Source organism: Peromyscus maniculatus, chromosome 1 (assembly GCF_049852395.1).
Source record: "Peromyscus maniculatus bairdii isolate BWxNUB_F1_BW_parent chromosome 1, HU_Pman_BW_mat_3.1, whole genome shotgun sequence".
Taxonomy (NCBI): Eukaryota; Metazoa; Chordata; class Mammalia; order Rodentia; family Cricetidae; genus Peromyscus; species Peromyscus maniculatus.
In genome coordinates, this window is record NC_134852.1 from 90190209 (window position 1) to 90214653 (window position 24445).

A 24445-nucleotide genomic window follows, 5' to 3' on the forward strand; every position below is an offset into this window, starting at 1 on the left:
GGTGGCTTGTCAGAGACACCGAGTGACTGCGGAGTCATTTGCAAAACTATCAAGTATTCTAGCAGAGAACAGGTGAACAGACTCAGAAAGACGGCCCGGCAAGTGGGACCTATGTGTTGGGTGGGACAAATGTCAAGGTGCCACTCAGAGCTTTCTCAAGTTGTGACCTTTGATTCTCGGAATCCATTCTTCCAAGTATCTGACTGAACATTAGCATGGGCTGTCTGAATCCTCCAGAAGGCAGTGTGGTGTCCTATCCATCTGCCTCCACAGCCCCTTCACGGCCTGGGTGGCCTTATAGTCTCAGTGTCTTAGTGTGTACCCGGGAGCCCATGAAGCCACAAAACATCAGGCAGGTACAAAGTGGCAGCTGTCTTTTCGTTTAAACTATTAGATGATCAGTAAACACGTGTTCCCTTCATTCCAAAGATGAATTATCTAGTGAATGTTTGTCCTTGGCTTTATGAGTTGCTCTTCATCAAGGCACCCCACAATGTATGTCAATATGATCCCACTTTGCAGACAAGGAAAGTCTGTTGTCGCCCAGAATATGACATGAGAAATGCGTTGGAATTTAAGAGACTGGTATTTCCTCAAAAAGAAAAATTTTAATTATTTAATTATTAATTTAATTTTGTTTGGTGTTGTTTTTCAAGACAGGGCGGCCCTGGCTCTCTGAACTCACAGAGATCTGCCTGCCTCTGCCTCCCAAGTGCTGGGATCAAAGGCCTGTGCCACCACCACCGGGCTTAACAAGCACTAATTTAACTTTTTAAAAAGGAGATTGATGTTTCTAGAACGCACTTTTCCCCTGGCCCCGTAACTTATAAAGTTCCCTTCCATTCCTCTAACAAAGGAAGACACTAACGTCTGAGCGATGTTGATTCCCTATGTGGCTGTGCCTTCCATGCTCTGGCACTTGCTGACTGTGACCCAGAGCAGCCAATGTCCAGGTAGAAAAGAAGACAGGCCAAGGATGGCCGGCCAATAGAACACCTGAGACGCAGCTCAGCTCTCAGACACTGAAGGTAGGCTGAGCAGCACAGCCCACCCTGGGCTTTCTCTCTCTCTCTCTCTCTCTCTCTCTCTCTCTCTCTCTCTCTCTCTCTCTCTCTCTCTCTCACACACACACACACACACACACACACACACACACACACACACACACACTGTACTGGGGAGAAATAGAGAACGCCCTGGGTCAGGGCCAGTCCCAAAGACAGCTGGCCAGTGAGATTCCCACACAATTCCAGCCTAGTCACCTTGAGGAAACTGAGGCACACCCCTTCTGACACTGCCATCAAGGAAAAACTCGGACAGTTCTCTCTCTGTACTGGGCAGTCTGCAAAGAACCTGCTTCTTGTCCGGTGAGAGATTTGGGAGCTTTCCACCGCTCTGCCTGAGGCCACCGAGTTTTAATGAGAAGCACACCAGCTTCCTCTCAAGGCCATCAGCAGTCCGAATCCCCAACCCCCAAAGATGCTGCAGCTTGACCAGCTGCTCCTGTGGCACAGAGGGGTGACCTTGGTTTGAAATTAGCCCCCAACTTGATGGGCAACTCCACCACTTTCTGAGCTCCATGGTATGAGCATTGGAAGGTGAGGGGTGGTATTGTAGCATTTAACTTATTGGACAATTAAAAGAAATTAACATTACTGTATGTTGCAACTAGCTCATAGAGGGTATTCTAAGACTTAGTTTTTTAATTCTTTTCCCAGGAAACAAATTTATTAAAGAGTGCCGTAGAAGCGGTAGCAAATTCCTGCTTGAGATGTCCTTGGCCTATGCTGAGTTTTGAAGACCCCCTAAGCCTTGTGCCTTGTGCCTCTGTGGCTGCTTCGTCTCCTCTCTCCTCCCTCCTCTGTCGCCTCGGGGTACCCCACCCCCAAAACTTTCCAGTAATGCTCCATGAGGGTTCTTCCAAATCACAGCCCCAGAGTAGGGGGTCCTCCTGCACAATCCCGCCCCTCTGGGTCGCATTTGCAAATCTCCACCAGACGCCGGGGGGGGGGGGGGGGGACCCTCGGCCTGCCACCCTGGCCACGCGAGCCGGGTGCTCCCGGCACTCTGCAGGCGCAGCCCTTCGGGGCCGCCTGGACTGCGGAGCTGCCGACCGCAATGCAGACGCGGGTCCTCCAGCGCTGCCGGCGCAGCTGTCCTCCGCGGGCCCCGGAGCTGCGGGGTCCGCGCTCCTCTCGTGCCCTGCGCTCCGGACGGCTTCCCCAGCTGAGCGCCGTCCCCAGCCCCGGTCCAGCACGCTCTGGACGCCTCTGCCTTCCCCTCCCCCTGCAGACCGGCCCCGGGGGTGGGGTTTCCCTGTGCGCTCGCCCCCTCCCACCCCCACCCTTCATGTGTGCCCACCCCTCCCCCGCCCGCCCCTATGTATGTGTCACCGCGCGCCATTCCCGCCCACCTACCTCCCCGCGGTGCCAGAGGGGGCTCACTGAGCTGAGGACGCGCGCAGCACCGCTCAAGGTCCCTCACTCTCTCTCCGCACCCTTGCCGGCTGGCATCTGACGCAGGTGCCAAGGGGGCTCCGGGCACCTTTCTGTGTCCCTTCCCTCTCTCAACCCTGCTCCGCAACCCAGCCAGGTAGCTGCCACTGCGGCCACCGCCCGAGGGGACCTGCGGACAAGACGCCGGCGGGAGGAGGGGTGCGCAGGGCACCCCCCAGCGCAGAGCATCCCCGCTGCAGCGCAGCAAGACCCGGGGCTCGCAGCCCCCAGGAATCCCTAGCTGCCTCGCCAGCGTTACGGGACTGAAGTTCTTGGAGGAGCAAGTCCAACTCTTCAAGGTAAAGAAAGGTCTCCTCTCCAGAGGAGCTCTGTCCCAGGGCATCTGGGAATGCTGCTGGGGCCACGCGCCTATGTGCTGCTGCGGGTGGTGTGCCTCGATGTCCCTACTGGGTATGTGTGTTGGGGCTCAGGACCTCAGCTGCATGTGTACCGAAGTTGAACAAACTCAGCTGCCTCTCTGAGTCAGATTGAATGGGAACACGTGGAGGGGCTCTCACTCCTGGTACACAGGATTAAGAAAGACCAGAGCGGTTTTTTTTTCAAGTTTAAAGTGTGGGGGCGCTAAACTGAAGTGTAGATGGAGAAGGAGTTTTAAAGCCAAGGAAATGTGGGTTCAAATCTCCCCAGTCCCGTTCCTCTTGGCGCTCGCTCCATGAGGCTTTTTATCTTCCCTTGGGAAGGCCAAGTGGCCAGGGAATCAATAAAAGTATGTGGACAGCAGGTCAGAGAGGCAGCAGATACCTGAGGAGGGATCAGAGAACTAGTAAAGTCCACTCTGCTTGCTTCGGGGGTCCTGGGGCACCCAAAGCGGCAGGGAAAAGCTGGGAAGCGCTTGCCAGAACGTGAGACAGGGCTACTGATCTGCTCTCAGGGCAGACCAGAGCCAAGCTCAGAACTGACTGCCTCTACCAAGATGGCATTTGTCAAGATGGGAAGGGGAGAGGAGACAGACGACTGTCCCAGGGCAGCTTTTCCATTTCTGGGCTTCTCTGCAAACCTTTCCAACTGTGGGGCTGGTGACAGCGTGTCAGTTAGCTGTGGGCGTGGAGGGCTGACTCCTTCAGGAGGAAGGATCTGGCCCAAACTTTTCGGATTTGCCGCTCTCCGCAGTCGGGAGCTGAGCCCGGGAGGGGGCACCCACTTGAGTTTCACTCCCAAGCATTTTAGGTCCCAGGTGGCCTGGTGTGGTGACTCCAGTTCTGTGGGGTGGCAGCGAGAAGCAACTGGAGGAAGAACCTATGTGAGGTGTCTTAACACGGTGCCTTTGCCTGGGGATGTTGCGGGTGGGTTGGTACCTGCAACGTTAGACCCCGGAAAACACCCATTTCATCTCCGGGAAAGGGAAGCTAGACCAGCTCAGTGACTTTCTACAGGACATTGATTTAGGGACAAAGACAAGGATTAGGTCTAGATTTGTGAGGCCAAAATCAGTTCCTCAGCCTCACTTAAGGAACCAGAAGTCTCAGCTCTTCCTTACCTCTGGGTTACCATGACAAGGATTATCGAGTTGCTTATATATACTGGGCAAGGCTAGTTAGGGGACTCTGAAGATAGGAATGTTGGCCAGCCAGTCACCACCCCAAAGCAGATTCTATTCGCCTAAAGAAAACATAACAGAATGAGCAACCCTTCCATCCCCATTTGAAACATTTTAGATACAGGAATTATCAAAAGGGGGAAAAAAATCTCTCTTAGAAATACTGGAATTCCTGAAGTTGTGTTGAATTTAACTATAATCATGTGGTGTTTCTAGTGCCAGGCCTGGTTTGTTCATTCATTGTGTGCTTTCTCCAGAGTATCACTCAGAGGCCAGGCTCAGCAGGCACCCAGTAAACAGCTAAGATGATCCAAGCAAAGGGGCAGCACCCACCCACCACCCAGAAAGTACTTGGGGAGTGTTTGCTATTATTACTCATTTTAATATTAAGGAATTGTACTTTTCCTAAATTTTTCCATGAAGACCATATTTGATCATCTTCCTACTGGGACTCTTTCTTTAGTTTTTAAAAGCCACCATTATCCCTAGGCACTCAGGGTATCCTGAACACCTCGCCTCATCCCCTAGCATTATTCTAACCTGGCATGCAAAGGCGTACCACGTCCCAAACAGCAAGGGGGCTCCAAGAGAGAACTCTCCTCCTGAGACGGTAGGGAAGCAGATTAGGGTTCAAATCCCACCACTTAATGTTACATGAGTTTGTTAAGGTTCTGAGCCTCCTTGAGGTTCAGTTTCCTGTCTCTAAAAAGGGCAAGAAGTGGGGGAGGGGGTGCTGCAGGAGTGGATTTTTTCAAAGATTAAAGGGCATAATGTGGGTGCCTTTTCAAACCCTCTACAGACATTACAAACCTTAGTTCTCCTTTACTGGGGTCGCAAATCATAAGCTCTGGGTAGTGCCAGTTTTGAATACTCTTCGAGACGGCATGTCTCAAGTTTTGGTGTGGATTTTTTTAATGATACCTTTTAGAACTGGATCATTCCCAGGCCCTGCTGGTTGGACATTTGGGGCGCCTTGGCTGAGCCTGAGGAAGCCCGAGACTTTGGCTTGGAGTGTCATTGTGAGTCCATAATGTCTACAAGATTTATCCAACCTCAAGCTGTAACTGTGACACCAGGTTGGCGGGGGCTTTAATGAAACAGTAGATAATATTATGCCTCCCATATAGTAAGGGCAAATATTATTTCTGGAAACTTTCATTTCTACTATGTGTTTTGCAGCCCTCTATGAGGGTATGTGTATTCATAATATATATGCAAATAGACATGCATTTTATATTTGTACAATGTGTTTCTTGTTGCAAGTTATAGTCCATAAAATATAGAAGATATCAGCTGCAGCCCAGTGTGATGATATACTATAATCTCAGCATTTGGAAGTCTAAAGCCAGCCTTGGCTACACGTGTTGGAGGCAAGCCTGAGCTACACTGTGAGATCCTTTGTCAAAAACCAAGGGCTACAAATATAACTAAAAAACAGAAAGAAAGAAAGAAAGAAAGAAAGAAAGAAAGAAAGAAAGAAAGAAAGAAAGAAAGAAAGAAAGAAAGAAAAGAAAGAGAGAGAGAGAGAAAGAAAGAGAAAGAAAGAAGGAAGGAAAGAAAGAAAGAAAGAAAGAAAGAAAGAAAGAAAGAAAGAAAGAAAGAAAGAAAGAAAGAAAGAAAGAGGGAGGGAGGGAGGGAGGGAGGGAGGGAGGGAGGGAGGGAGGGAGAGAGAGAGAGAGAGAGAGAGAGAGAGAGAGAGAGAGAGAGAGAGAGAGAGAGAAGACAGGACACCAAGAGCAAGAGTGTTTCTGTCTGAGAAATTCCTGCCTCGTGACTCCAGGTGGCAGGCACTGGAGTGTCCTTGCTGCAATTGTACCAACACCTAGCCAGACTGGAGGCAGCTAGAGATAGAACCTGGGGACAGGGAAAAAAGACAAGTTTAATAAAGAGAACTCTCAGTGTTAGAGAGGAACCGAGATATTGGAAGACAGCCCTGAGTACAGATATTTAGGTAAGTGCTGTCTTGAGATGTGGAGTACGATATAGAAACACATCATAGAGATAGGAGTGTTTCCTGCTGTCAGGGAATCATGCTCTGGGCTCCCGTGTCCCAGGAATATAGGGGGACAATCAATGCAGAGGTTCCTTTAAGGATGGCACCCCCCCATTCCTGGACACTAGCTGACTGGATGCCTGTTAGAAGAATCCGGAGAGAGGTGGGGACAAGCTGGAGAGAGAAATGCAGGCAAGGAGAGGACCGAACCAGAGGGGAAATTTGTAGGGAAACTGGTAAAACGGTTCCTTTTTTCAAAAGTTGAATCCAGGGCAAGAACGGAAATGGTTGAGTTTACTTTGAAAAACTCAGAGCCTCCTTGTACGCAGCTCTGTGTGTGTGTGTGTGTGTGTGTGTGTGTGTGTGTGTGTGTGTGTGTGTGTGTGTGTGTCTCGGAGGGCGGGCTGGCTCTGTGGGCTGGCTGGGGTGTGTGAGAGGCAACGTTGCTCCTTCAATGGCCTTACAGTGTATCCTAAAGAAGCTTTTTGTTAAACTTGTGAATAGGTGGATTGGGGGCTGTGAAGCTGGACATCACGAATTGGCTATTTGCTTACCTTTGAGGCTCCCTGTTTTTCCTTTTAAGACATCCAACCAGAAAGGGAGCCATGTCTCCTCAGGGGAAACTTCGGGAAGAGGGGGCTGCCTGTCTCCATAATTGATTTGACTTGAGGAGCAAGAAGAAGGAAAAGACAGGGCTAGGCAGGTCTGCAGTGCCTAGCCTGGGGAAGACCCATCTTTGGCTTTCTGGTTTCTGCCTATCCCCAGACCATGGATGCTCAGGGTCTTCAAAGCCTGTAATGATCCTCATTTAAGAGATTTCCAAAGAGACTTAGGGAGGGGAAGGACTGATGCCGGGTTATCCCAGAACAGACTTGTAAGGATCTGTATAGGAACCCAGAGCATCAGGATTTATCTAGAACATTACACATCCACAGCTACCATTCATTCATTACCAGTACTTGCTCCATTTGGGGCTCTGTGTTAGCTGATCCTGCCCCCTCTTCTTCATGGTCTAATGGGAGCAGGAGCTGTTATCCAATTGACCCTGGCCCCTCGTTTCTATAAAAGAGTGATTCTCAACTGGGAACTCTTTTTTTTTTGTTCCCCTCCCTAAACATGCCTGAAGCCATTTTCTGTTGTCACTATTTGAAAGGGGGATGCTACCCACATGCTGTGGAGAAAGGCCAGTGAAATTGACAAGCACTTTCTAATATACAGAATGGCACACACACACACACACACACACACACACACACACACACACACACACACACACACACACACGACAAAATCCAAAATGCCACTAGTGCCAAAGGTGAGGAAAAAAATGGCTCCAGACCTTCATTCCGTCCCTGGGTCAAGCCACACCCAATAGAGTGAGACAATCAGAAGCTAGAGGGGGAGTCTGGTTAGCAACCAACAGCAAGCAACAAACAGGAAGTGAGGAGATAGTAGAGCCTCAGCGGCCAATAGAAAGACATGGCCCAAATAAAAGTTGAAATCTTAGCTGGGTGCCTATGCGATGTGCTTAGCCCTCTGAGCCTATTTCTGCATCCATGACATGGACACGGACATTTCTGCATCTATGAAATGGACATCCAAGATAAAGCAAATACAGATGTTGGCACAAAGTAGACCTACAATAAAATCTCCGCCGTTACTATCTTTGAGGCTGTTCAAGGTCCTGCTATGAAAAGTTACAGCACCAGCAGGTGAGGACATGCGATCTCCAAGCCAAAGAAGGTTTCTGTTTGCGGCTGGTTGCCATAGTGATGTTTTCTGCTGGGGAAGGGGAGGGACTGTGTGGCATCAGCACCTCCCTCACATACAGAGAGCGAGAAGGCCACTAGTGCTTGCTCTGGTGAGAAGCCAGAGGTGTCCAGGGTGGGTAGTGGAAGCAATCCCAGACTTGGAGTCCCAAGACACCAGCCCTGTGTGACGGAAACATCACCCCTCTGAATTTTGTGTTACTTATCTGTAAAATGGAGGTATACCAAGACCCTGAAAGAATCCCCTGTCCGTGAAATCCCTTATAGGGTTGTCTGGAAACCAAGGCAGGAATTTCATATGTCTTATATCTAATTCAGTGCCAGGCACACATGATAGACTAGCTGAATGGATGCATTGAGTGAGTCAATGAACAAATGAGCACATTTCTTTCTTGACAAGGAGAAGACCTCTAACACCCAGATGGGCAAACCCAACCCCTCAAAAAAAAAAAAAAATGGCAGCCCCTGGTATCCAGTTAAACTCTCTCTACTTATCTGGGAGGCAGCGCCCTCTAGAGCTCACCAAAGACACAGCAGTCGGATTCTGGTGAGGAGTGAGTGGGTCAGGGAAGCACCAGCGCTAAGGCCAGCCCAGCTCCAAAGAAAAAAACTTGAGTGGGGACCAGAAACTCCTTGCAAGCCTAGCCAAGACTCCACTTGGAGAAATGGAGTTACAATAAATGAAGGCCCCACTGGAAGCCACTTGACAAAGGGATGGACTTTGGTAGCTCACCCAGTGTCCCTGAACCCCCATTTTATAGGGTCCAAAGAAAATAAAGCAGGAAGGGTTTTGGTTGTCACCCCATCTCCTTCTTAATTAAGCTGGCAGGGGGTGGAAGGGGGCACTTGAATGGAGGGGAGCTGCTCTTGGCACAGCCTGAGCTGCAAACAGACTTCTGCATCCTCTCCATTCCCCAGCCACCTGAAAAGCAGTGGGGACAGGAATCATCACAGAAGCACTGTGTCATCCAACCAGAGCTCGGTCACCACCGGATGTGGTGACACAGGCCTCCAGTCCCAGCTCTCAAGACTCTAAGCTCCAGAGGACATTGAGCTTGAAGTCAGCCTAGACTAGGTAGCAAGATCTTGTCTTTTAAAAATGATGTAGCCGAATTACCTGAGTGCTTGGCTGGCATGCACGATGCCCTGGGTTCCGTTGAGTATGGCGGTGCACCCCTGCAATCCAAGCACTGGAGAGGTAGAAGCAGGAGGGTCAGGAGTTAGAGATCTTCCTCACCTCAGCTACATAGCAAATCTGAGAACAGCATGGCTGCATGAGTTCCTGTCTCAAAAAACAAAAAAATAAAACAAAAACAAACAAAAACCAAGGTGTGGGGAGAAGAGCCTAACCACAGACAGCCCTGGGGCCATGCACCACCATCCACTCTTGTATATGAGAAGTGTCGGAGCAGGGCATTCCAGGCTCTTACCTACCTTAGAGTGCATCTCTTCAGCCATCACTCTAGTCATATGGAAGAGGGTTTCCCCTCAGAGCCTGCACCCTTGGCTTGACACTCTTCATCAAGTCACCCCATCCCCACCCTTCATCTCCCAAGCCCAGGCTGCCTCACTTCCCAGTCTTCCTGCCGCTCTCCTCTATCTGTGGATGGCTGACAGAAACAGCTAGACTTTAGGACAACTCTAAGAGCTGGAGGATGTTGTCCATCAACTTGACCAGACACTGAAAGAGAACTGTTGTCGAGAGGACAACATAGCTTTTAGTTTGGGAATTAGACCCATCCAAGGAGCTGTTGACCGTTGTAGATGGAGTCAGCCTCCTCTGTAGGATGAACAGTGGTGACAGGAATCTGATTTTAAACATCATGTCTGGTGTTTTTCCTAGCCTGAGCCTCTCATTGAGAGCCTGGTGGCTGATGGTGCAGTTCTGCCCTGCAGGGCAAGGGCAGAGACAAGAACTGCTTCGTCTGCTCCCTCTCTGAAGCCCGAGACAGGGCCTCACTTCCCGAACACAGCTGGTTTTGACCTTGGATTAAATAAGTACTTTTGTCCCTAGGGGCAAGGCAGAGGTTTCCCCCAAAATGGCTTCTACAAAATATGCCTCATGGACAATGGGCAAAGTGTTTTAAAAAGGGGGGGGGGTCACCTCTTAGGGAAATTCGGAAATTAAGCAGGTCCCTTTCCCACCAGGCTTCTATCGGTGCCAGTGGGCTGGAATCTCCTCCAAGTCCTCAGGCAGAATGTGAACAACCAGCTCTCTCTTCCCACAGCAGATTGAGGGACTCAGTCTCGAGAGATGCTGATCTGGCAGATCTGTGGGAGGAAAGGCGGCAGCGCTGGGTCCCAGGGCAGGCCAGGCATGAGGCAGGCCCAGTAAGTTACCTAAAAATCCTCAGTCTCCAGCAGCTGGGCGTATAGCTCAGCAGGCAGAGTGCTTGCCTAGCATGCACAAAGCCCTGGGTTTGATAATGCGTGCTTGGAATCCCAGCCAATCAAGAGTTGGAGGACCAGAACTTCAAGGTCATCCTTGGTCACATAATGAGGTCAGCCTGGGCTACATATGACCCTTTCTCAAAAAACAAAAACAGACAAAACCCCTCAGTCTCCTACCATCACTGGCCAGAAGCTCTCGCCATCCTCCTGTGGGCTGAGTCCAGCATCTTTTGCACACCAACCACCTTCTATTTAAGAGCCTGTGGAGGCCACACACTCCTTCTGGCTCCTTCTGCTGCCACTGTTTTCCGGACCTAAAGGGAAGAGGAGCACTCTGTGTGGTTTGTGAATGGGGATGGGGTGAGGGAGCCTCAAGCCAGCCCCTGCTGCAGAACTGAGGCCCCTCCAAGCCTCATAACTGAGGCTGAATCCTGTTGACTCCATTTCCCTCTTGAGTGACACCAGAGGCCACCTGTCTGTGGACAGCATCCCTAGGAGGTGAACAGTGCTTTTGCGGCCCAGTAAAGAGGGGTCCTGCCTAACACTTGCCTCCATCACCCCATCTATAGCATCACCATCATCCAGACCCACAGGGTCCAGCCAGTAGCTCCTTCACCACATCTCAAGGCATCTGCCCCCCATAGCTTCACTCTGGGATACCCACTTGGCTCCCCAAACCAACCCACATTGGCTTCTTTGACTTTTTAGTAAAGTCGTCCATGCCTCTAGGACCTGGTTACTCATTGTGGCCTTCTCCTCCATTCCTGGGGGACAGGACTGGCTGGGGTAAAGATGGGGAGGTCTATAACCAAGGAAAATCTTGGCCCTGGGTTATGGCCTGAGCTCGGTAGACTTTCTCTGAGCCTTCCCACTGCCCTCCTCTTGGGAGCTCCACCTACCATCTCAGGTACTTAGGGGCTCCTGGTCTACCAGAAGCTAAACTAGGAAGATGCTCCTCTGCCAGATAAGGCTTCAGTAACGTGTGATGGCTGGAAAGAGGTAACTGATGCCCCTGGCTCCTTAGGCACCAAAAGCCCTGTGTGGAATGATCCATCCCTGGGTGTACGCAGCAATCAATCGATCAAGGCCATCTATATAACAGTTCTCAGCACGGCATTGCAGAAACTCCCAAAAGACCTGGGAGTGGGTCTGTCATACATGCTGTTAGGCCCAAGCCTCTTCTGCAGCCCATGGGCCCTCAGAAACTGGTATAGACATGCCCACAGGAGCCTGGCATGGCAGTGCATGGCTTTAATCCCAGCACTCGGGAGGCAGAGGCAGGTGGATCTCTGTGAGTTCCAGGCCAGAGCTGTTATACATAGAAACCTTGTCTCAAATCATCATCATCATCATCATCATCATCATCATCATCATCATCAAAAGCAAACAAACAAACAAACAAAAACCCAGACATGCCCACTCCGTCTCATTTCCCATACCCCACTAGGCACTGGGCTACTATTCTGGCCTCAGTGCCCTGCCCTCTGTTCTGCAGCCTCCCACTTGGTTATTTGGGTTCACATGTCACTTTCACTTTGGCCACCCCATTCGAAGAAGACAAATACTCCTGCTCTCATGCCCTGGCTTCTCTTTTACTGTGGCTTTTGTAGTTGATCGCTGTTTGCAAGTTTCTTTGATGACTCTGTGCCCTTCTATACCCCTGTCATATGATGGACAAACACCCTCCACCCAGTGCTTTGAAAACTCCAGGGAATCTGCAATGCGGGAGGCCTATGATACCCCCACATGAGTCACAGAGGTTCATGGAGAGGGGTACAGTTGATAATTTGGGGGATCCCTCTGTCAGACTCTATCAGGACCACCCTAGCTTTCTGTCTTTTGAAAGCCACCAGTAAGATGTATTCTATTCTTGTAATAGTTAAGAAAGCTAGGGCCAGGAAAGAATGTTTCCCCAGCCTAGCCAGAGCTCAGGGACTTTGCACAGCCACCTGGGACATGTCCTGCCATCAGTGGGGGGCACCAATGACCCAAAGAAGAGAGGGGCAGCCACCTCCATACTCCAGCAGTCTTCTTTCCAGATGCCCTTAGCAGCTCCTACTGACTCAGCAACGTAGGAAGCAGCTGTTCTAAGGGATCATTCATACTTTTACATCATTATACCTCTGGGGCTCGGATTCTATCCCTGGGCAACTCCACATGTGCCGTGGGTCATTTTTCTTTGATAGTTTTTCCATCTTGTGAGCCCAGGGTCCCTGTGCTATCTGTGGATGTGGCAGATAAGAAGCAAGCCAGGTGCTGAGACCAAGAAGGAGATAGGATGTGGTTCATAAAAGACTCCTCAAGGCCACTGTCATCCAAACATGGGTGAGGTAGAGAGGTTCCAAGCCTAGCATGGCCTCCACCAGCCGCGACGATTCATCACACTGTACCCCCAGCTCCTTATCTATGAATTGGGTATAATCACTTGCCCCTTGGGTAGTAGGGTGAAATGAGGTGATGTAACTAAGCCATAGTACTTGCAGAGCAGATGTTCGCCAAGCTCCAGCTGCTGTTAACCCCGAAGAGCCTCATTCTTGGTATCTTGGCTGTCTCTGATGGCCCAAGCTGAACTGATTTCTTGCCCACTCAGGCTCTTAAGACAGCTTAACCATCTTAGAGTATAGCACAAGTGCTCTGTGCATTCTACCAGCCCAAAGCTAGCTGGGAACAGGTAGATGGAAAAGCATGGTCTGGCTCCTGATAGGCCAGTGACTACAGCAGGCCTTGAACCCAGGCTCCCTACACTGCATAGTTCCAGAGGGTTCCACAGCACTTAGCAGCTGGAACGGTCCAGTGAACAACTTTTGCCCTTCCCCATCATCCTTGATGGTCCTTCACTCCTGCAGCCGTTCTCTTAGGAATGCGCTGCGGATGCTGAATTGCAAAAGATGGGCTAGCGAGAATTCTGCTGCAGGCGCTGTCCCTGTCGGCATGGCTGTGGCATCGGGAACTAAGTCAGTAGCAAAGGGTTGGTGGTGTTCTGGAAGTTGCCGCTGGCCCACAGATTGCCCCCTTTCCCCCTCTATCCTCTTCTCCAGGAACTGGGTATTATTAGAGGATTCTAAATGTCCCAGGAGAACATTAAGGCAGCTGAGCATAGTTCTGTCTCTAACCAAAACCATGCCCTTTGTGACCCCAGGGAGCGGGAGACTCTGGACCCAGATAAAACAGTGCTTCACTTCTAGAGTTTTCCTTAATAAAAGGCAGAATCCAGATTAAGATCTAGTGTGTTTCTCTCTGCGTCTACAAAGAGCCCATGTGGTTCATCAGGGAGCCACAAGGAAACGGGGAGGTCCCATAAACACCCAAGAGGTAGGGAGACTGTATTAGAAAGTCCCAAAGACTGGGCTCTAGTAGAAAGGCTGATAGAAAGTTCCAGAAACAGCATAAAAAACAATCCAGAGACCAGAAAGTTTTGTCTCTACTGACAAAAGGAAGATGGTAGAAAGATTAGGTGTGATATAAAAAAAATAATGTAAGCCCTCCCCCATTCTCAGCGATCTAAAGGTCAGCTGCCAGGTGAGAAGGGAACAAGAAGTTCCTCTATTAAAAAAAAAGTTGAAATCAGTCATAGCACTGTGATCAAAAGTTGCCCCTCCTGTTCATTCATGTTGCATGACATGCATGACAGTGTGCCACAAAGCTGGACAATTTAAACAATAGAAATGTGTCATCTCGTAGTTCTAAGAGCTAGATGCTCTAAATCAAAGAATGGACATAGTCCTTCTAGAACCTGGAGGGAACCCCCCCAAGTGCCCTTCTAAGCTCAGAGGCCCATGGCATCCCCTGTATGGCTGCTGCACCACTGCTCTAGGCTCTGGCTCCAGGGTCTCACCCCATTGTCTAGATGTCCCCCTCTTATAAGGACATCAGTCATATTGCATTAAGGCCCCATCCCAGTGAACTCATCTGAACTTAATCACATCTGCAAAGACCCTGTTTCTTAATTAGCTCACATTCATAGTCACTGAGGGAGAGCATTTCAATATCCCTGTTTGGGGAAGTATGCCAGTCAGCAGGTGATCCTCTCGATGGGCTTGCTACTATGGTTTAGACCTTTAAATCTAGATAATTAGAGGACGCGCTTTCTAGAGGGACAAGCATATTGTAATGCTCCCTGAAGACCGAGCAAGGACAGAAATACCTTTGTATGGTCTGAACTGATATCCCCATGTGCATATTGCCACCCCCATGAAGGGAGAGAGAGAGGAGAGGGGAGAGAGAGAGAGAGAGAGAGAGAGAGAGAGAGAGAGAGAGAGAGAGGAGGGGGAGGGAGAGGGGAGGGGGAGGGGAAGAGGGAGAGGGAGAGGGAGAGGGAGAGAGACACAGAGAGTTTTCATATGTGTGCACACCTGCCTGGATTCCAGAGGTCAACTCTAGATGTCATTCCTCAGTTGCCAGCCAACTCCTTATTTGAGACAGGGTCTCTCATTAGCCTGGGGCTCATACAGATCCAGCTGTGCTGAGCCCCAGGGCTGTACCTGTCTCTATCTCCTCAGTACTGGATTGCAACAGGTGCCAGCATACCTGGGTTGTTTGTTTGTTTGTTTGTTTGTTTGTTTTAGGTGGGTTCTGGGGCTTGAATTCAGGTTACCATGCATGAGCAACAAGCGCTCTACCGCCTGAGCTCTCTCCTAGCCCAGAGTCCCAAGGGTCTTACCACATAGAGCACATGCTTTCTCACCCATCAGGACACTCTGTCCCCCACCGTCCCCAGCTGGCTACCACCTTGGTCACTGAAGAGTCCATTGGTTTTCACACAAACACTCGTTCTCCTGATTGCCTTCCGGGTCTAGAATTGATTTCCTCCTGTGATTATATGGAATGCAAATTTTTCTAAGGTTTTAAATTTTTTATTTTATTTTTAGAAACTCTTTTCCCTGTCCAAACTAGTAAAGAGCAGTGTAGAAAGTTTGAGCAAGATAAACACTGGAGTGAAAGAATGAAATCTACTCTAAACTTTCTACCTCCAAGGTAACCAATGTCATGTTTCTATTTTTTTCTTTCCTGTGACTATGCATAAGAATAAAACGGGGTTGTATCCTACATATTACCGTGTGGCTTGCTTACAAGCGTGAACATGTTTGCATGCATGCCAGTTCCTAGACTTGGGTGTTTTCTACATCAGACCCCTTCCTGGTCACAGTAGGAGACATGATGAGAGGAATAGGAAGTTTGCCTTGTCCTCAGAGAAGCTGGTGGTGTGGGTGAGGGACCATCTGCCGGGAATTCTCCTCGGCAGCATGGTGCACCGAGTCCTAGCTATTGGTCCAAGACCCGCTGCTGATACTGCAGCCGCCAGGGAATTTTTCCACCAAGGAAAAAATAAAAACCCTCACAGCTGCTACCATCCATTTCAAATGGTTCCCAGGCTCAACTGAAGTACAGTCATTGAGGTCTGCAGGGCTCCTCCTGATGGATATGTGTTCCCGTAAGCCAGAGAGACCTAAACCTTCTGCTCTGAATTGGTCCTGGTTCCCTTGTTCTCCTGTGAGCATACAATGCTGGATGATAAGTATCTCTTATACCACGTGGCCCTTAAAATAAACCAACTCATTCATACACTGCTGGGATAAGGAATCAATAGCCTGACATCACAATGGAAGAAAGATGGGTTCTGCTGGACTCCTTGGCAAACAGCATGGGCATCCCCAATATGGCACATGCCTAGGAGGTTTCTGAGGGAAATTTTTGATCAACCTCCCTCTGCCTTGTGTGGTGGTTTAGAGCCAATATCCACAAAGAAACAGCCTCTCTGTGGAATGAATGTGTGAGATGTCCCCTGCTGTGAATACTGCTGGCTGTATGGCACCTGAGAAGACCCTGTTCGCAGGAACAGGGAGTCTTCATTAGATATATAAGGGATTCCCGAGGACATGAAAGCTGTCCAACTGAGATAGGATGGGAGGAGATCTAGAAACTGGGGGGGGGGGGGGGGCGGCTATCAATTTTCCTCTGCAGGAAGAGAGGTAAGAGTCAAATTCACAGAGACAGAAAGTAAAGGATGCTTGCCAGGAGCTGAAAGGGGAACATATGGGGTGGTTGTTTAATCAATACAGACTTTCAATTCTGTAAGAAGAAAATGGTCCAGGAGATGGATGGAGCTAGTGGGAGCCCAACAGGATGGCTACTTGGGGCTATTAACTTGTATCCTTAAAGTGGTTGAAATGATAAATTTTATAATACATGTATTTTAACACAATTCTGGGGGATCATTAAAAAAAAAAGCAGGGCTAGAGATACAGTTCAGTTGGGAAAGTGCTTGCAAACAAAAAGCCCTGGGTTCAGTCCCCAGCACCACATAGGCCAGGTGTGGAGGTTCACTTCTGTAGCCCCAGCACTCAGGAGGTCGAGACAGGGAATCGCAAGTTCAAGGTCATTCTCAGATACATTTTGAGGCCTAGGCCAGCCTGAGTTGCCTGAGTCCCTGTCTCAAAATAAGATAAAATAAAATAAAGGGACAGGAAAGGTAGATTTGTCTATGAGCCCAGCCTCAGGAATCAGACACCCTTTAAGAGACAGAGGCAACAGTGAGGAGCGGCAAACGTGATGCCCCGCTGAAAGGTTCTTGCGCACTATAATCCTGACAGCCTCACTGAGGACAGTCACACAGCCAGGGCAGATCAGCCAGAGGATGGGGACATGCTGGAGACAGCTGGAAAGGGGAAATAGTTTGTGGCTCTTCTCTGACTGTTCTGCTTTAAGCCCTGGTTCCAAGGTGTTCTGTGAGGGACTCAGAGATAAGCCCCACCCCTTTAAAGGCACAGGCCTTCCCTACTCTGCATCTAGAGTTGCCTTGGTCCTCCAGCTTTGAAACAACCAATCTGAGAACCCCACAGCAGACATTCAATGTGTGTCTCTTAATTTGTGGTCCTACCCCCTTTGGTGGTATTAAGAACGAAACACACACTGTTGAGAGTGTTCTGCCCCAATATAATTCACTGTTTATTTTTAATTTTTATTTTATTTATGTGTATGGGTATTTTGCCTGCATGTATGTCTGTGTACCATGTGTGTGCCTGGTGCTGGTGGAGGCCAGGAGAGGGTATCAGATCCCCTAAAACTGAAGTTCCAGATGGTTGTGAGCCACAGTGTCGTTGCTGGGAATCAAACCCAGGTCCTCTGGAAGAACAGCCAGTGCTCTTATATGCTGAGCCTCCTCCCCCCGGGGCCCCCCCCCCCCGCCCCCTTCACCTCTGTCCATGATGTAAACAACGTGGGGGTCCATGATATGGCTCAGCTGGTAAAACTGAGTTGTCCTCTGACCTCCACCTTCCTACTGTGGCAACTACACACACACACACACACACACACACACACACACACACACACACACACGTAAATAAATCCAGATGACACCTTGTCAAAGACACTTTGATGACCCTATTCAGCAGCCTCTTCAGCCATAGCCCCTTGCATATGTGCTCAGAAGCAGGGGACTGGTTAGCATGTTTAATCCCTCTACAGCATCAGAACCACCTGATTTATACCCTGGCTCTGCTGCTCCTCCGCTGGGGGGGGGGGTGAGGTCAGTCACCCCCTCGGAACCTCTGTTGATTCTAAATTAGAGCTGATGACAGTGAGCCGCTCCCAAGACTGCTTTCTATTCGAGCTCCATTGGTTACCATACCTAACATGGGGTCCAGCCTCCATCTAGGGACCCTGAGGGCAGAGTTGGGGTCATGCCCGTGGAGGAGGAATAGCCAAGGATGAGTGAGATCCAGAGCCTGTCCCCCGTGCAGTCTCCCTGCAGAGTCAGACAAACACTCTAGGCAGCATATGCTCCTGCGGTGACTAAGAACAATGGTGAACTTGATCGTGATAGCAGTTCTTTGGAGACTTCATGTCGGAGAGGCTGCCGGGCAAAGATGGTATCCTACCTGGCTGTGTTATCCTCCCTGCCCACACCTGGGACTGGGTCATCCCCTAAAACACTGAGCCTTCCCAATGCCATTAAGGTCCTTTCAGGGAGGCTCTTCAGGACCCAGCCCAGTGTGGTTTCTAACCTTACCCAGTCCTACAGACTGATCCATCGGTAGAGCCTTTGGACTTGTACCAGAAGCTTGCCGATGGCGGATGCTTGATAAGGCAAAGAGGAAGAGCGAGAGCAAAGAAAACCCAGAGGGGGTTGGTACTTTCTGAACAAAAGGCAGTTATCCCTGACACATGAGGGCCAGAAAGCAGGCTCTTCCAAGAAGAGAGAGCGGTGCCACCGCAGGGCCAACACGGGGTACGGAGATCCTGCCCATGGTCCACTGTTGATCCAACCTGGATGGGACATGATGTAACTGACGGATCAGGGAAGAGTCCAAGAGTTTTGGTGGGATTGGTCATGTAAAAGTGGCTTGCCTCAGCCTCCAGTCCCTCCAGAAGTCAAGGTGATAGCTCATGGTACAAGCTCTCTAGCACAAATCTCCACCATTAATGTAGACTGCCCACCTGGCCCAAGACCCCCAGGGAAACAGTGTCTCTTATCAGGCAGGGCATTCTTTTGTTGTTTTTGAAGTCAGGGGTTCTCTCTGTAGCTCTGGCTGTCCTAAAGCTTGCTCTGAAGACCAGGCTGGCTCAGAACTCCCAGAAATCTTCCCGCCTCTGCCTCCGGAGTGCTGGGATTAAGGACATGTACCACCGCACCCAGCGCAGGCAGGGCATTCTAAGAGCTCAGAGCTCACCTCCTCGGAGCTGGGAGCAAGAGTTAAACTTTGTCTTAGAGACAATTCTCTACTACTCAGAGGAGTCACTCTGTGATAGCCTGATCAGCTACACAAAATCCCACAAGCATGGGCACTATAGCCTAAGAAGTTTGTCCATGACTCCCATCAGTGCTCAAAGGAAAATATGACTCAAAAGGAAGCTTGATGTATTTATTCTCTGTGAAGTCCTTCCCAGCATCCAAAATCAGAGGTGCATTGGAGCCTAAGGAATGCAGTTTGATCCCACATAACCCACGCCCCTCTCTTACCCTCATATGGATCCCTAAACTAAACTCAATTCAGCACATCTGTCCCCAAAGCTTAAGGAACGGGGCTAACTGCCCCTCATTTTCTTTTAGCTACATCCCAAGTACATGGCCTTAGTTTTTCCAGGAGCTTGGCTGTCAACCCATGCATTTGATGGCAGCCTCTTTCAAGCAGGTATTTCTACCAAGACCCTCAGCTTTCATTAATCTTTATTAAAGATCATTTTAGAAGTGTGGGCTCAACTGCTACCCAGAAAGTCCATCGAGGGTGTCATCACTCTGCATGCCAGCCCTTCCCCCAACATCTCCCAGTCTTACCATCAGCAGTGAGATCTTGGCCCAAGATCCCTGCCCCAGGAAAGGAGCTTGCTCCTGATGGAAGGTTGGGCTGAAGGATGCTTTTTCCCAAAGACCCAAGTCTGATATTTACACAAAGTCTCAAATTAATGCAGAAAAAAGTGCCTGAGTTCCCCAGGCTGGAGTGGAAGGCTGAGACAGGAAGAGGCAGGTCCCAGGTACTGGGGTCCTTTCCGTAGACAAACAGGGCAGAGCTGAGTGGCCCTGGGTGGGTAAGCCAGGAGCCAGAAACCGAGCCTAGAGCTCTTCCAATTCAACAGGAAATTCCAAGGACTCCAAAAGTGAGCACAGGGCGGGTGGGAATGGTGGGGAGAAGCTAACTAGTGCCCACTTTTCTCCAGGTATTCACTTGGGAGTCATAAATGCCCACAGCCATTGCTCCATCACCCAGTCCTTGTGAAGTCCTGAACAGTGCCTGGACATGACCTCCCACTCTTCAGAAGGGCAGCCTTAGTCAGGACAGAGCCCAGTTCTCAATGCTGCTTTGTCCCTGGCGTCTCTAAAGACACTCACAGCTCCCTATTTAGTGTTCCCTGGCCCATCCTGCCTGATTCCTAGTCCTCTCTGAGCAGGGGAGGGGTGAGAGGGATAGTCCTCAGGCCACAGGTATGCTCCAGGCTTCTTGACGGCCCGTATAAGCTCCTAGAGGCTTCTGCAACTTCCAGGGCAGGGGATGAAGGTGACAGTCTACTGTCACCATCATCCTTAAGCTTAGCACTGTTCCATTCCCAGAATGAATTCAAAAGAGTCATTCGTTCATGCAATCAACAAATACTGAGTTTCCCCAGTATGCCAAACGCTGTTCTGGACACTAGAAATAAAGTAGTCAATAGAACAGACAAAAGTCCCTCCTCCTTCATAGAGCATAATTCCAGCAAGAGAAATAGACAATTGAAAAACAAAGAAAAGACAACAATTTACAGGTGGAATACCCCTTGAGATCCAAAGAGTTTCTGGTCTCAGACTTTGTTTTTATTTTGTTATTGTTATTGTTTGGAGTATTTGCATATGCATAATGAGGTACCTAGGAAATGGGTCTTAAATCTAAACAATGAATTCATTTGTTTCTTCTCCACCCTATACATAGTCTGAAGGTGATTTTGGGCATGAAGCAAAGTTTCATGTGATGAATTTGACACTTGGGGAATTTGTGTTGGTGCTCAGTTTTGGATTCAGGAGCTTTCTGGATTTTTCAGATTAGAGTTACCATACATGTGATGCTGTAGATTAGAGGTTCTCCATAGGTGATGTGATGTTGAATGAATGAGCTATAACAGGTAGATGTTGGTAAGGAAGGAATATGTGTACAGAAGGGAATGTTTGAACTGAAGCCTCATACTGAAAAGTGGACAGCCAGGGAAAATTCAGGAAGGGTGGTGTACCAGGAAGAAGAAAGAGCAATTGCAAAGCCCCTTAGGAGCAATATTCAGTATGCTAAAGGCACAGCTGGAAAGCAGCTGGAGTCAGGGTCATGTGGCATAGAGGCATCACACGTCACACACAGTCCAAGCAGGAGCAAGGGACATTGTGTCGGGCATGAGAAGATGCTGCACTGTATTCTGGGAACACTCACCCTTATCCAGGAAGTCCCTAAGCCAGGTTCTCTGGGGGGAAACTATCTGCCCCATGCTCGGCACCCCTCACTCATTTGAGAGACCCCTTTGGTACCAACTTCCTTTCTCCCAAAGTCCCTGTCCCCTCACAGCAGCATCTGATTATCCAGGGACCCTAGAGACTCACAGTGATTTGACAGGATGAAGGGGTGTTTTAGAGCAGGTTATCACAACGCAAGTCATTCCCTGCCTCCCACCTATGGAAATGTCCAGCTAGTGATAATAAGAAACCTGCCCACAGCCAGGCAGTGGTGGCACACGTCTTTGATCCTAGCACTCGGGAGGCAGAGGCACACAGATCTCTGTGAGTTCAAGGCCAGCCTGGTCTACAGAGTGAGTTCCAGGATAGTCAAGGCTCAAAAATCAAAAGAAGGAGAAGGAGAGGGTGAAGGCAAGGGAAAGGGAGAAGAAGAAAGGAGGAGGAGGAGGAGAAGAAGAAGAAGGGAGAGAGAGAGAGAGAGAGAGAGAGAGAGAGAGAGAGAGAGAGAGAGAGAGAGAGAGAGAGAGAGAGAGCGCTGCTCACTACCACAAAGGTAGCATGTTTGGAGACAAGATATGAACCCACATTGTGTTCTTAAGGCAACCACTTCCCACCATACTGCACTGTCTCCTAGGAAACTGGAAAAGAGACTATTTTGGGAAATTATATGGAGCCTGTGTTCAGAGTGGACCCCAGAAAGGTGAAGAACATCTTGTTCCTTATCACAATGTAGCCAAGTCAAGAGACATATGGCATATGAATCTGTGGGGTAGAGGGAATCAAGAGAAATCAGTGTTGTCTTCTAAAGTGTTTAGGGTGTGCTTCTGCTGGCGTTCCATTGTGCTCCCTCTCACCTCCGCAAACAAAGCATCCTCCGCAAACACTCCTGGTACCAACCATCCTGAAGGCCCTAGAATGAGGAAGGCAGCAAAGCCTGCCTGCAGCCCAGGAGCTGTTACAGGTTTGGATGCTGGCCATCTACCTTATGGCTCTTGTGCAATCAGCCTGGTGAACGCTGGCAAGAGCTACCATGTTGGGATGGCGGATATGGTCCTACAGTGGCTTTCTGACTCGAAGTTGAGTGCTGGGAAAGAGAGTCCAGCAAGAGCCCTCTATATGAGCACAAGGTCTTAGAGTGATGGGAATCCAGCTTGCCAGCTCCCTTCCATAGACTGGGAGCAGCAGCGGCCCCAGCCGCAGGTTCCCCTAACCCTGCATCCTCCAGCCTCAGGACACACTGGAATTCCTATCGATTTCTCTGTTTTCTAAGCTGACTAAGCATCAGCTTACATATTCACTGACTTCTCCCGCATTGCACATCCTTTCTGTCCCTGTTCTTTTCTGGCTTCCTTTCATTCCCTCTGTGAATTTCCGAGCTCTCCTGCTTCTCTCTTCAGGATATAGTCTGTGTTTCCTGACAGTCTGACTCTCTCCTTCACTGGCTCACACAGAGGCAGTCTCTAGTCTGCCATCCTCCCTGGAAGCGGCTTCCTTCTAAATCTGACATTCCTCTATCTCCTCATTGGCTGAAATCTGTTTTCTGAATGGGTAATGAATGAGTGAGATCGAGAAATGTGGAGGGCCTGGGAATGTCGAAGGAAACATTTGTAGCCATGACGTCTGTGCTTCAGACCAAGCCCAGCCACTTACAACCTGTGAGCTCTAAGCCAGTCTATGAACCTTTCTGAGCTTCTACCCGCTATTCGTTGTAGCCGACCTTTCTTGGACCACCAGGCCCCAAAGCATGGCATGGAGACTTATTATTATTTATGAATGCTTGGCCTTAGCTTAGGCTTATTTCTGTCTAGCTTTTTAAAACTTAACCCATTTCTATTAATTTATGTGTTGCCCCAAGGTTTGTTTACTTCATCTATGTACTGTCCATCGCTTTCCTGCTTCCTCCATGTCTGGCTAGCTGGCCCCTGCCTGCCTGCCTGCCTGCCTTCCTGCCTACCTGGCTTCCTGCCTGCCTGGCTAGCTTGCTCCCCTTTCTCTCTGCCCACCAGCCCCATCTATCCCTCCTCTGCCTACCTATTGGCCATTCAGCTTTTTATTAGACCAATCAGGTGCCTTAGGCAGGCAAAGTGAAACAGCTACACATCTTTACATAGTTAAACAACTATTATGCAACATAAACAAATGTAACACATCTTAACATAGTTAAACAAATAGTCTATTCCACAACAACTTATAGAGGATAGCAATATTTATCTTCTGCAAGGTGCTTGGTCTGTTTGGGTTTTGTTTTGTGAGAGTTTTGTGGGGCCCAGGCCTGCCTAGGTCTCACTGTGTAACCAAAGATAACCTTGACCTCAGTGATCTTACTTCTGTCTCCCAAATGCTGGGGTTCCAAGCATGCACCACCATGCCTGGCTTAGAAAATGGCCTTAAGGATGAGAAACAGTCTTGGTACAGCTAAGAACAGCTCTTTAGATGGTTCATGAAGCCATCATGTAAGTTGGTTCTTGCTGGAAAATGTTCCTGTTCTCTGAGCATAGATAACAGATGGCTGTCCTCAGTGACCAAGGAAATCCTGAGAGCTACTGAGATCCCCACATTACTAGAGACAGAGGTGGCAGCATCTGCCTCCTGATTTATGGTCTGCAGTTTTGCTTGAAGCTACCTCCTGTACCCAGTCTGAATGTCAGAGCCTTCAGTTAGCTAACTAGGAGAGTTCTCAATGCCTGCTGTCACTCAGAGTCAACTGGCCGTGCACTTGGGGCACCCTTTAAATTAAAACTAGGCATGTATGACACTTGAGTTACCACACACTGGTTGATAGCATCCTAGATTCAGAGGCCCAAGGCTCAAGACCCATGGTAGGTAGTCAGCGCAGGACACTAGGTTAGATGGAGTAATGGAGCGGGGAGGGTGATGCAGGAGTTCTCTGTCCTCGGTGAGGGAGAATCAATCCCACAAGATTCTAAGATTCAAAGAGACACGCCTCTCACTAGATTCCTGCAGCAGTCCTACACTGCGCCATCGATCCTGCCATATCAGCACTGTCGAGGCAGGAGCTCAGCCCAAGGAGACTTAATAATTGTAAGTGTCACGGCTGTGACATAACATGATCTGACTCCAGTGCAGCACTCTTGAAACTGCACAGTACAGCGTCCCCAAACCACCTTGCAAACCATCCCTTGGAGTCACCCCCTCAGGCCCTGTAAACAGCTGACGTCTTAGATTAAAGCATCTATGAGAGAGAAGCCACCTGCCAGGATGTGGTCATTCATAAATTAGTTTTAACACACGAAGCGGCCAAGAGCAACCAAGCCTAGTTGTACAGGCCTGTAATCTCAGGTACTCGGGAGGCTGAGGCAGGAGGATCAC

At 49.4% G+C, this 24445-nt stretch overlaps 1 protein-coding gene across 1 annotated transcript in view; it reads left to right on the forward strand.

The window, feature by feature from the left end:
- The first annotated feature begins 2435 nt into the window (after positions 1-2435).
- Positions 2436-24445, forward strand: part of Acan (aggrecan) — a 63209-nt gene continuing 41199 nt past the window's right edge. Inside the window, exon 1 of the mRNA XM_015995637.3 lies at positions 2436-2794. The gene's annotated coding sequence lies outside the window, so the exon portion shown is untranslated. The remainder of the gene's footprint in view (positions 2795-24445) is intronic.